General features: G+C 40.7%; 1 protein-coding gene across 6 annotated transcripts in view; it reads right to left on the bottom strand.

Annotated features, from left to right (window-relative positions):
- kcnab2a (potassium voltage-gated channel subfamily A regulatory beta subunit 2a) overlaps positions 1 to 7,554 on the bottom strand; it is a 279,869-nt gene extending 272,315 nt beyond the window's left edge. For 3 of the 6 annotated variants that reach the window (XM_052039396.1, XM_052039405.1, XM_052039407.1), the window contains exon 1: positions 7,079 to 7,149. The gene's annotated coding sequence lies outside the window, so the exon portion shown is untranslated. Of the gene's footprint in view, positions 1 to 7,078; positions 7,150 to 7,533 lie in introns of those variants that run through there. The other 3 variants (XM_052039399.1, XM_052039403.1, XM_052039397.1) reach the window with 3 other exon arrangements.
- Positions 7,555 to 13,312: the final 5,758 nt, after the last annotated feature.

Genomic DNA, 13,312 nt, shown 5'->3' with positions numbered 1-13,312 from the left:
ACCTCCTCATGTTCCTGTTACTGAGGAATGGGAAGTTATTCATCAGGTTGTTGCTCCAAAAGTTTATAGGGATGAGATTTTAAACCTGGCCCACAGTATGCCTTTGGGTGGTCATTTTGGTGTGAATAAAACTGTAGGGAAGATCTTGAAACAATTCTATTGGCCTGGTTTGAGAAAAGATGTGGTGATGTTTTGTCGAACCTGCCACACATGTCAGATGGTAGGTAAACCAAATCAAAAACCCCCTGTGGCTCCTTTGAAGCCAATTCCTGCTTTTGGTGAACCCTCTTCGAAGGTGATTGTGGACTGTGTTGGCCCCTTACCAAAGTCTAAGACTGGAAATCAGTATTTGTTAACCATCATGTGTGCCACTTCTAGATTTCCAGAGGCAATACCCCTTAGAAATATTAAGGCCAAGACGGTGTCAAAGGCTCTTGTAAAATTTTTTACCTTGTTTGGTTTGCCAAAAGAAATCCAATCTGATCAAGGTAGTAATTTTATGTCAAAAATTTTTCAACAAATAGTCTATGAGCTGGGAGCAAAGCAGATTGTATCATCTGCATATCACCCAGAATCTCAAGGAGCTCTGGAGAGATTTCATTCTACTCTCAAAAATATGCTGAAGACTTATTGCTTTGAAAACACAAAGGATTGGGACGAAGGTATCCATTTACTTTTGTTTGCCGTTAGAGAATCAATCCAGGAGTCAATAGGATTTAGTCCGTTTGAGCTTGTATTTGGACATAGGGTGAGAGGACCTTTGGAGTTGTTAAGAGAGCAATGGGTTAATGAGGAAGTTCACTTGAGTCTGTTGGACTATGTCCAAAAATTTAAAACTCGGTTGGAGAGAGTCTGCCAGCTAGCGAGAGAGAATTTGAAAACAAGCCAGATAAGAATGAAGACATATTTTGATAGACGTGCTCGGCCTAGGACATTCGCAGTGGGGCAAAAGGTGTTGGTATTTTTCCCTAGCCAAAATAATCCCTTGCAATCTCGTTTTTCTGGACCCTATGTTATTGAATCTCGAGTGACTGATCTAACATATATAATCAAAACACCAGATAGACGCAAGAAAACACAACTCTGTCATGTAAACATGCTAAAACCTTATTATGAGAGGGATTCAGTTGTGGCCTTGGTGGATGGTGTAAAGGTTGTTTCTAGAATGCCTGATGTTGATGTTGAGGAAGGCCAATTTAGACCAAATATTGTTCCATCGAAACTAAAAAACCAAAATATCCTGGAGAACCTTGAAACGAAGTTGGACCATTTACAAGTTTCACAAAAACAACAGATGAGAGAATTAATTTTAAAATTTAAAAATCTGTTCCCAGATGTTCCAAACAGAACATCGATAATTACCCATGATCACAAGATCACAAGATAAGGGAGCAGAAGCAGGCCATTCGGCCCATCGAGTCTGCTCCAAGGAAAAGGGAAAAAGAAATGGGGTGGGAAAAAAAGAGAAAAAAAAAACTATTCTAATCCCATTTGCCAGCCTTATCCCCATATCCCTTGATATCCTGACTATTTAGATATCTGTCTATCTCCTCCTTGAATACCCCCACTGATCTGGCCTCCACTGCTGTGCGTGGCAAGGAGTTCCACAATTTCACCACCCTCTGGGTAAAGAAACTTCTCCTCATCTCTGTCTTGAAACTGTACCCTCTAATTCTAAGATTGTGCCCTCTGGTCCTGGACACGCCCACCAAGGGAAACAGCCTAGCCACATCTACTCTATCCTTACCTGTCAACATTTTAAATGTCGCTACGAGGTCCCCTCTCATCCTTCTGTACTCCAGCGAGTACAGTCCAAGAGCCGACAAACGCTCATCATACTTAAGCCCTTTCATTCCTGGAATCATTCTCGTAAATCTCCTCTGAACCCTCTCCAACGTCAGCATATCCTTCCTAAGATGTGGGGCCCAAAACTGCGCACAGTATTCCAAATGAGGCCTCACTAGCGCCCCGTAGAGCCTCATCAACACTTCCTTACTTTTATACACTATACCTCTCGAGATGAATGCCAACATAGCATTCGCTTTCTTAACCACCGATCCAACCTGGTGGTTAACTTTTAAGGTATCTTGTATGAGTACCCCCAAGTCCCTTTGTACTACCGCACTATCAATCTTCTCTCCTTCTAGATAATAATCTACCCGCTTATTTCTACTTCCAAAGTGTACAACTGCACATTTCTCAACATTGAATCTCATCTGCCATTTCCTTGCCCATTCTCCTAAACTGTCTAGGTCCCTCTGCATTCTTTCTATTTCCTCTATGCTCCCTACTCCTCCACTTATCTTGGTGTCATCCGCAAACTTAGCCACACAACCATTTATTCCATCATCCAAATCATTGATGTACAAGGTAAAAAGGAGAGGCCCCTACACCGACCCCTGCGGCACACCACTAGTAACCGGTAACCAACCAGAACGAGATCCTTTTATTTCCACCCTTTGCTTCCTGCCAACCAGCCAATTCTCCACCCATTTTGCTACCCTGCCCATAATTCCATGACCTCTCATCTTATTAATCAGTCTCTTGTGAGGCACCTTATCGAAGGCCTTTTGAAAGTCTAAATACACAACGTCTACCGCCTCTCCCTTATCCACCCTACCTGTGATTTCTTCAAAAAACTCCAATAGGTTGGTCAGACAGGACCTCCCCTTCACAAAACCATGATGTTGATGTTGGGGATGCAAAACCAATCAAACAACACCCATATCGAATGAATGTGGAAAAAAGTAAACTTGTTGATCAGGAAATAAAGTACATGTTGGAAAATGATATTATTAGACATTCTACTTCAAATTGGAGTTCGCCCTGTGTTATTGTACCTAAACCTGATGGAACTGTTAGATTTTGCACAGATTACAGGAAAGTGAATGCTGTAACAAAGTCAGATGCTTACCCTATTCCTAGGGTGGATGATTGCATAGACAGAGTGGGAAAGGCAAAATTTCTTACAAAGATTAACCTATTAAAAGGGTACTGGTGTGTTCCATTAACAGATAGAGGAAGGGAAATTTCAGCCTTTGTAACCCCTTCTGGATTGTATGAATACAATGTTTTACCATTTGGAATGAAAAATGCTCCAGCAACATTTCAAAGAATGATTAATTCAGTGATTCATGGGTTAAAACATACAGATGCCTACATTGACGACTTAGTGACTGGGAATGATACTTGGGAAGATCACATCTCTGCGTTAGAAAGGTTGTTTGAAAGACTTTCCAAGGCTAACCTTACAGTTAACTTGGCTAAAAGTGAATTTGGCCATGCCACTGTGACGTATCTTGGTTATGTTGTAGGTCAAGGCAAGCAAGCTCCTGTTCAGGCAAAAGTTCAAGCAATATCTGAGTTCCCTATTCCCACAGGTATGAGGACTGTTAGAAGATTTTTGGGAATGGTTGGACATTATCAAAAATTTTGTAAAAATTTTGCTGATATTGCTCTTCCCCTAACTAATCTTCTGAAGAAGGGAGTAAAGTTTGTTTGGACAGATTCTTGTCAAGAAGCATTTGAGAAGCTGAAAGCCATTTTATGCTACCATCCTGTGCTCAAAACACCTGACTTTGAAAAGCCATTTTCATTAGCAGTAGATGCCAGTGATGAAGCTGCAGGAGCTGTGTTGTTGCAGAAGGGTGACCTTGATGATATTGACCATCCTGTAGCTTACTTTTCAAAGAAATTTAATGAGCATCAAAAGAATTATTCCACCATAGAGAAAGAATTACTGTCGCTTGTTTTAGCCTTGCAACATTTCAGTGTATATGTTTGCACCGCTCAGAAACCATTGACATGATCATAACCCACTGGTGTTTCTGAGCCGAGTCAAAAACAAGAACAGAAGGCTGTTAAACTGGAGTTTAATTTTGCAAGAGTTTGATCTCATGATAACTCACATTAAAGGCAAAGATAATGTGATTGCTGATTGTCTTTCTCGATGTTAAATGGGAAACATGTATCTGTACTAATCTGATAGTCTGTAGTTGTGTAGCATGATAATTATTAACATTACTAACTGTATGCGCGGTTAAAATTTTCTTGGGAAAATTTTTTTTTTAGGTGGGAGGTGTTACGTACTCAGTGAAAGTCCCTTTAAGATAGAGAGTGTGTGTGTATATGTGTGTGAGGCGTGCTTACATCAATAGAAGATAAAGGACGTAATGACGTTGTTGAAGAAGTCAGAAGAAGAAGAAGAAGGAGAGAGAGAGAGAAGGGAGAGAGACACCAGCCTGCTTGTTTTCTCTATCGATGGATGAGAAACAATAACTGTGTTTGCCATAGAAATCCATGTATGGAAGTTGGAAGTAATCCGGTGGAGTTCACTTTGTTGCTGACCTGTAGAAGGAAACAGGTATTTGTATGTGGACGACCACGGTTCGGATGTTTTCGGGGTGAGGAAGTCACTACCGAGTAAACACTGAAGTGTCGTTTGGGTTCCATCGTGGAACATTTGGATTTCGTATGTACTCTCTCTATGTTTTTCTACATCTACATCTTATCTTCAGACAACGGTGGTTGTTGAAGAAGCCCTTGCTCATGTTTCACCTTATGGCTTGCGGAACTGAACTTTAAGAACCATTCCGGAACTGGGAGTTTTGGACTTTGTCACACACACACACACACGAAGAGTTTAGTTTTGGGGTTAACGTTCGAGGTTTAACATTTTTGAATTCTAACATACCAACATTTTTACTTTTATTTTACGTATTATCATAAGTAGTGATTAATAAAATAGTTTTTAAACACTGAATCATGCTCAGTGTGTTTCTTTTGTTGCTGGTTCGTGACACACTAGCGAACCTCCCTGCAAGGACTTTGGTTCCCCTCCAGTTTAGGTACAACCCATCCTTCTTGTATAGGTCCCACTTGCGCTGAAAGAGAGCCCAATGATCCATATACCTGAAGCCCTCCTCTCTGTGTCAGCTTCTTAGCCACACATTAAACTGTACATCTTTCTATTTCGTGCCTCACCAGCACGTAGCACAAGGAGTGATCCTGGGATTACAACCCAAGAGGTCCTACTTTTTAAACTTCCTAACTCCCTAAATTATCTTTGCAGGACCCCATCTCTCTTCCTGCCTATGCCATTAGTACCAATATGGACCACGGCCTCTGGCTGCTCACCCTCCCCTTTCAGAATGTTCCGGGCCCGCTCAGAGCCATCCTTGACCCCTGGCACCAGGAAGGTGACACACCATCATGGAGTCTCATTTGTAGCCACAGAAATGCCTATCTGTATCCCTGACTAAAGAGCCCCCCATCACTATTGCTTGCCTAGTCTTTGATCTAGTATTGATCAAAGGAGCAAATATTTGGAAAAGCAAAATTTTAAAATCTGGGGAAAAACAAGTGAATAAGGTAATGTCTAGTTGTTAAAGTACTGGATAACAAGCCACATAATTTGAAATCCCACCATGAAAAGCAATGAAATAGAAATCAATAGAATCAGCATCAAGAAAACTGCTATGAAAATTGCTGGATTGTCACATGAACTGAATTGGTACCTTAATTTCCCCCTGGGGAGGGATAACACTATCACTTCTCAGGTCCCATTACACACATCAACCCAAAACAAGGTGGTTGACTCTTAATACTCTCAAGGCAATTAGGAATAAAAGCATATTTGCCAGTATCACCTGCATAGAAAGAACAAATAATGTAAAGATAACCCATCGGAGAGTAGTAGTTTTGGGTGTAAAGACTAAAATGCATTTCTTCTGCTGTAAAACTACATGATTCTGCACCAAAAGTAATGACCAAATTTGCACCAGTTTCAGATTTGTCCTAAAAAATTACTATAATTACGAGAAAACAAGCAGTTCAGCAAAACATTTCCCAAAAAAAAATCAGCTGGAGGATCAGATACCAATGGTAGAACCAAAATAATTGTGGGCATTTAAAGTGTAAGGTGCATGCTTGAGATAGAGGAGGATGATAGTGCACATGATCTTGAAGATCATTGTTTATGTTAGCCTAGGCTGTGATCACTGGCAAGCAAACCCTTCACAGAGATCATTAAAGTTATATCACATTCCATTGTTTCCCAATGTCCCAATATATGCACCTTCATCTGGAACAACAAATAGACAACAATAAAAACCTCTGGCCAGTTTTTCCTCTCCAAACCCAATGGTTCTGAAGTCAACTAATATACCATGAACAAAACACCGAATTTGCAATCTTCTTTGTATATGCAGATAGATGAACCACTTCTGATAAAATTAGAATCGCCAAGTAGCAATAGTCAATCTATAAAATCCTTCAGGGGCAAATATAGAATAAATGAGTAAACTTAATGGTTTTGCCCTGCAAAATGTACTTCTGCATTCTCAAAGGGGAAAACAAGTGTTTATCAAACAAACAACCTGAACACATAACACGGATTTCATCATTATAAATTAATAGTCATTAAACATTCATTTAAATCTGTCTTAATTGCCAGGCCTCTGGCCAAAATATTTGCCGAATTCCATTGGTAAGAACTATATTTTATATATCCTTTTCAATGGGTAAGTACATCCAAATTTACTGTTTATAAATTGATTTTTTTTAAACTTTAAAATCATTTAATTTGTTTTACAAAATGTAAGTAATTTAGAAACCAATAATCTGGCTTCCCGCTGCCTCAGGGGAAGGACTTCCGAGAAAGTCCACCATCTCTCCATCTTAGTTAAATTTAAAAACGCTTTACCTGATTATCTCCCCTGTTTAATAGAAATTTCCCTCAAAATATAAATATTAACCTGCATGCCTGTCAGATTAAAAATGGCTCATCGTTCACCAATGCGCATCGCAACGCTGCGAAGCGCCAAACCTGGGCTCTGCCGCTGTAAATGTCTTTTTATTTTCAGTTGACGGTTTTAACATTAAATGAAAGTATTTCTATTAAATCATTTGACTTTGATTTCCTCTCAGATTTGAGGTTAAAAAACGCCTGGTGACTTTACTGTTCATCTTATCCAGGTTCTGTCACCTCTAACTGCATTTTAACCCTTACTCACTGGTCGCTAAGTCCACGTTTTGTGTTATAATAGGTTATTTAGCACCGTTCCCTCCGGACATTTACCTCGATCCTCTTCCTTCTCTTGTTTTTGCCGCCTCTACCGGGTACCAGCACACCCCAGACTGCAACCTAACGTGCTGCTGCTACCCGAGGAAGTCCCACCTCCAGTCAGCAGTCATTGGATCATTTCCTCTTAAGGCGAAGGCAATACGCTTGCCTATTGGGCTTGCCACGTCGTCAATCAATGCTGGCTGGGCGGGCCATTGGAGGGGGTCTCGCGACCAACGTTTCATTTGAAATAGTAATCGGCGTTTGGTAGCCTGGCAGCACCCGCTTCCCCCCCTCCCCCTCCCCTCCCCACCCCCCCCATCTCCCACCTCCCCCGTCCCCCCCGCCGCCACCTCCCCCTCCCTTTCTCCCACCTCCCCCTCTTACCCCCGCCACCTCTCCCTCTTACCCCCGCCACCTCCCCCTCCCTTTCTCCCAAACGTCAGATTAAGGCACAAATGACATCGTACCGCCAGAAACGGTCTATTCGGACCATCTCCCTTATGTATCGTCCCGCCACCACGATACAGCGCGGGAGGCATTCGGCCCATCATGCCTGTACTACACATTCATGAATGTGGTATAGAATGGAAAAGGGGGCCATGCAGCCAGTCGTGTTCCTCCCGGCCTCGTATAAAAGCAGTGCAGTTAGTCCCACTCCCTTGCTCTTTCCCTCTGCGAATTATTTATAAACTTTATAATATATAGTAACAATTTATTACATTATATAATATAATGTATAAATATACATATAATATTTTCCAGCTTTTCCTTAATAAAAACACTACAGAGAGGCCTGTTTCCACAATTTTCTATTACAACAGATCCCAAATCTTAACATTCACTGTATAAACAAGTTTTATTTCACGTCACTCTCAGCTTTTTTTTTGTCAATCACCCTGATTCAATGCCCGCCCCCGCAAGAATAATTTCTATTTACTCTGTCCAAATCCTTCCCAATTTTAAATACCTGGATCAGATCTCCTCAATCTTGTCTGTACAAAGGACAATAGCCCAACTTCTCTATCCTATTTACATTTCCTTGAACAGAGATTATTCTCCTTGTAATCTCCCTATTCATAGTCCTTCATGGTTCACAACTGCCCCAAATATTGTGTCCAAATCAATGTATATTGTTTAGAAAAACAGTTGTGCTAATATCAACTCCTGCGGAACTCCACTGCATACTTTTTTTTAGAAACAGTTTGGAGAGCAACATTTCACTGCTACTATTTCTTGTTCTTTAGCCAATTTTCTATCTGCCGCAAAACAAACTAACTGCTGGAGGAATTCACCAGGTCAGGCAGCATCTGTGGAGTTGGAAGGACGGTTGACATTTTGGGTTGAGACCCTGCATCAGCCATTCTATCCACATTGCCACTTATTTCCATGCAGCCACTGCCCCTTATATTACATGGCCTCCATTCCTGATGACATAACTATTGTAGCCCTTCTACCAAACAGTTTTGAAGTCCATACTTACTTCAGCTTTTCCCTCATTGGCCCTCTGTTACTTCATCAAAACACTCATCTTTAACAAATCTATAACAATTTTCTCTTATCAATTCAAGAAACTATTAATCCTGTTCCCGATCATTGTTTCTCAAATATCTTCCCATCACCGAAGTTATACTGGCTGATCCGTGGATACTGGGTTTATCCTGACACCATTTGTTTTTGGAATAAGGCAGTAACATTTCCAATTTCCCAGTCCTCAGGCCCCTCTCCTAAAACCATAGATATATGTAAGATGATAATTAAACCTCTAAAATTGCCTTATTTCCCTTAACAAATAAGGATTTATCCCATCTGCACCTGTTGATTTATCTTTACCATTTTTTAGTCCATCCAGGATCTCAAATATATTTTTCTTTGCTGAGATTCTAATAGCATCATCTTCCTTGGTAAAAAAAAACTCATGTACTCATTTATACAAAAGCCTCCATGGAATTACAAAGCAGTTTCCTAGGTGTTCCCCCATTAATACTTCCTCTATTTTACTTGGCCCAGTTCCCAGAATTATTTTTCTAGGAAAGCCACCTTTCTCATTGGGCCAGAAACACACAGTCCAAGAAAGTTCTCCAGAAAACATTTCAAAATCCTCCTCTTTACCATTATTTTATTGCTATCTCAGTCTATATTCAGATAGTTGAATTCCTCTATTACCACTGCTTAACAGCATTTGCACATCTTTGTAATTACCCTGCTAACTTGTTTCTCAGTATCCTCCCTACTAGTTGTCAACCTGTAGAATATCCCAGCAGTGAAATTGTATCTCCATTGATTCTAAATAAATAGATGCTTTCCTTGATCATTCCAGGACATCCTCTTCCTTCAGCACTGCAATATTCTTCTTAATCAATTCTGCCACACACTCCCTTTTCTTTCCTTCCCTATTTTTTTCCTGAATAGCTTGTAACTAGAATATTTAGAACCCATTCCTGTCTTTATTTTTTAAAAAAAAGAGTGGTCTCTTTTATTGCTGTGACATCTTAATCTCCTGTAGTTTATTGCTACTCACCAATCTTATTACATTTCTTGCCTTAACATGCATGGGCTATAAACCCATCTTCAATTTTCTTTTACTCTTAGCTCAGTCCTGTCTAAAAACTTTATTTCTTGTACTGGTGCCATTTATCTCTCCATGCCACCATTTTTTGGGATCTTTTTCTCACTCATTGCTACCTAACTGTGCCTATTCCCTGGTCAAATTAGTTTAACCCCATCTCCAAAGCACTAGCAAACCACCCCACAAGGACATTGGACCCAGAGTTATGGGATGCGATCTATCCAGCCTGTACAGGTCTCACCTCCCCTGGAGCTGGTCCCAATGCCAAAGAAACATGAAGCTCTCCCTCTTTTGCCACACATTATCTGTGCTGTGTCTCCATTTCTACACTCACTGCACGTGGCACAGACATAAGCCAGAGATGACCAATTTCAAGGTCCTACTTCTTTATCCCTTTCCTAACTGCTTAAAAAAAATCTTCCCTTACTCTTTACTTAAATTTATAATTTCAAAGTAATCTTCATTATTTCATTCTAACTTTTCCAGACTTAATCTCTTCTTCACCCTCACTTTCTCCTCAAAAAGATCTTTTTTTGTGCTGGTGCTTTGAAAATCCATAACCATCTTTCTAAGAACTCTGTTTGAATCACTCCAATCTGCATCTGCCAAGTACCGTGAAAGCTCTTATCAAGTTTACCAGTAATTCCCCATGTGGCTGTGACAAAACTAAATGTTCACTGCTCCTCAACAGGGTAGACCACACAATCGTGCTCCAACCACTCTAATTCACCTGATTCTATTCATAGCCAGAGAATCAGGTGCTATGCATTCTCCTCCCGCTCTTGCACCTTTACCTCAAGCCTATGTCCATTGTATATTCCTAGTCTACTGCCCCTTTAGTGGCACCATTCAAAAACAGTAATGTTCTGCACATACACGGGCCCAGCACTACAGCACCAACACTCCCCTTCATCCACTCACTTCACAAAACAGTTCCCTTTCCAATGGCTCCATTCCTCTTATGAGTAATGGTTTTAAGCTTATATAGGTTACTCACAATGATACTATTGTTTGTTTCAAACCTGTTGACTTTCAGATACCTGCCCCATTGCGAAAACCACTTATTTTCACCATTATGCCATTGACCAACTCTGTTCCTGCCTCAGTTTATAGTCTGTTGAAACACATAATAATTTTTAAAAAGTCACACTGTCCCAAGCCTGCTCACCCATAATTACATTGAGGCCATTCTGATCTCCTTCCTCAATTCTATTTACCCACCCAATTGTCAAAAACCTGAAGTTTCCTACTGTCCAAAAATCTCTCAGCCTTGAACACCAGCAACCCCAAGACACAGCAATCCAAAAGATTCACACCCAAAGTGAATTAAAAAAAATATACATCTGGGGTTTGTGGCTGATCCCTTATCCTAAAACTTTGGTCCCAAGTTTTAGATTCCCACAATAGGGGAACCTCCTCATACCCAGTCAAACCCCCTCGATCTTTTGTGTCAATGAGATTATTTCCTATTCTTCCCAACTCTAGGAAACACAAGCTAGTCCTGCTCAATCATTTCCTCATAGGACAACTAACTCACCCAAGGAATCAATCCAATTAATATTTGTTCATTATCTCCAAGTATATACTTTTCCAACATGGAGACCAAAACCTCATTCAGTACTCCAGCCATAGCCTTATCCCATCCATGCATGGTTGTAGTTAAGACCTCCTTTCTCTTGTACCCCATCCTTCTTTCATTAAAAGATCAACACTGTGCTTCTCTACCAAATTATAATGGACCCCTTTGCTAATGCTGTGCTCCTTGTACAAGGACAGCCAGATCTCTCTGCAAACCAAGTTAATAGTATCATGCTATTTAAATAACTTACCCTACCAAAGCCAGGAAGCTCATATATCCTCACCTTTTACCTACTCAATTAACCCATCTTCTTTTGCCAACTGCTTGTCCCTATGTTATTCTTACACATTGCCCATAACTGTACACCTCCAGATTTGGCTATTCCAATGCTCTGATTCAAATGTAAACAATGTTATTGAAAACTCTTGTCAAAATGCTAAATTCATACCATCTCATTCTACCACTACCCCACTGACCTACATTTGTTCCAAGTACTTGCTTGATTTTAATAGTTACACAGCAGAGAAACAGGCCCTTTGGCCCAAATGGTCCATGCCAACCAAGGCGACTTCCTCAGCTAGGCTCATCTGCCTGCATTTGACCCATATCCCTCTAAACTTTTCCTACCCATGAACCTGCCCAAATGTCTTTTAAATGTTGTAAGTGTTCCCACCTCCAGCACTTCCTCTGGCAGCTTGTTCCATACACCCACCACCCTTTGTGTGAAAAAGTTGCCCCTCAGGTCCCCTTTAAATCTTTCCCCTCTCACCTGACACCTATGCCCTCTAGTTTTAGACTCCCCTACCCTGGGAAGAGAAGTTCTGTGGCTATCTATGCCCCTCATGATTTTATATAACTCAATAAAGTCGCCCCTCAGCCTCCTTCACTCCAGGGAAAACAGTCCCTGCCTATCCAGTCTCTCGTATAATTCAAGCCCTCCAGTCCCAGCAACATCCTCGTGGATCCTTTCTGCACCCTCCCTAGCTAATTCACATCCTTCCGACAGTACGAGGACCAGAACTGCAAATAATATTCCAGGTGCAGTCTCACAAATGTCGTATACAGCTGTAACTTGATGTCCGAACTATTGTATTCAATGCCCCGTTCAATGAAGGCAAACGTACCATACATCTTCTTCACCAATGTGTCTACCTGTGTCGCCACTTTCAGGGAACAATGCAATTGTACTAGTCTTTCTGTTCCACAACACTCCCCAGGCCCTGTCATTCACTGTGCATGTCCTGTCCTGGATTAACTTCCCAAAATGCATCACTTTGCACTTGTCCAACTTAAATTCAATCTGCCATTCCTTTGTCCACTTTCTCAGTTGTTCTAGATCCCATTGTAACCTTGGACAACCTTCTTCACTGTCCACCACACCACCAATTTTGGTGCTAATCTGCAAACTTACTAATCATGCCACCTAAGTTCTCATCCAAATTGTTTATATGACAAACACCAGGGGACCCAGCACTGATTCCTGCAGCACACCACTGGTCACATGCCTCCAATAGTATCATAGTCCCTTCTATATCCAAAGTCTCCTCCTGCAAGATATTTACATTGCACCAATTCCATTCTCTTGAATGTTGCCTATTTTTAAATTGCTCACTCATGCCATCAACTGCTGTTGCTCTGAACTCTGGAATTACTTCCTCAAAATACTTCCTCTCTATTCCCCCTTAAGACACTACTTCAAATTCACATCTTTGACCAAGCTTATGATTATTTGCCTCGATACACAACTTTTATTCTATTACTTTTGCTGTTCCCCCCACCCCAACTTTTCAACTGAAGTATCACCAGTCCATGCAATGATTTCTGCTTCTTGAGAAATCACCAAATAATCGAATACAGAAAAGAATGAAGTCATTCATTGAGCATAACTAGCTGTTTTGAAGAGCTAACTAGTTAAGTCCACATCCATGCATCTCATTTCCAATTATTTATCCAAATTTTTTTAGAAAATTACAAATCAATCCATTTCCAACTACATTTGGCAGTCCATTCCCATCCAAAGTATGTTATGCAAAATAGTTTACTGAAATTTTCAAAAATAACATTTAAATTTTATTCTCTGCCCTTTCTCTTCACAGAAATT

The sequence above is a fragment of the Pristis pectinata genome, chromosome 26, assembly GCF_009764475.1.
Source record: "Pristis pectinata isolate sPriPec2 chromosome 26, sPriPec2.1.pri, whole genome shotgun sequence".
In the NCBI taxonomy this organism is placed as follows: Eukaryota; Metazoa; Chordata; class Chondrichthyes; order Rhinopristiformes; family Pristidae; genus Pristis; species Pristis pectinata.
The sequence above is the reverse complement of the archived record's forward strand: the minus strand, read 5'-3'. Positions and strand labels throughout refer to the sequence as shown.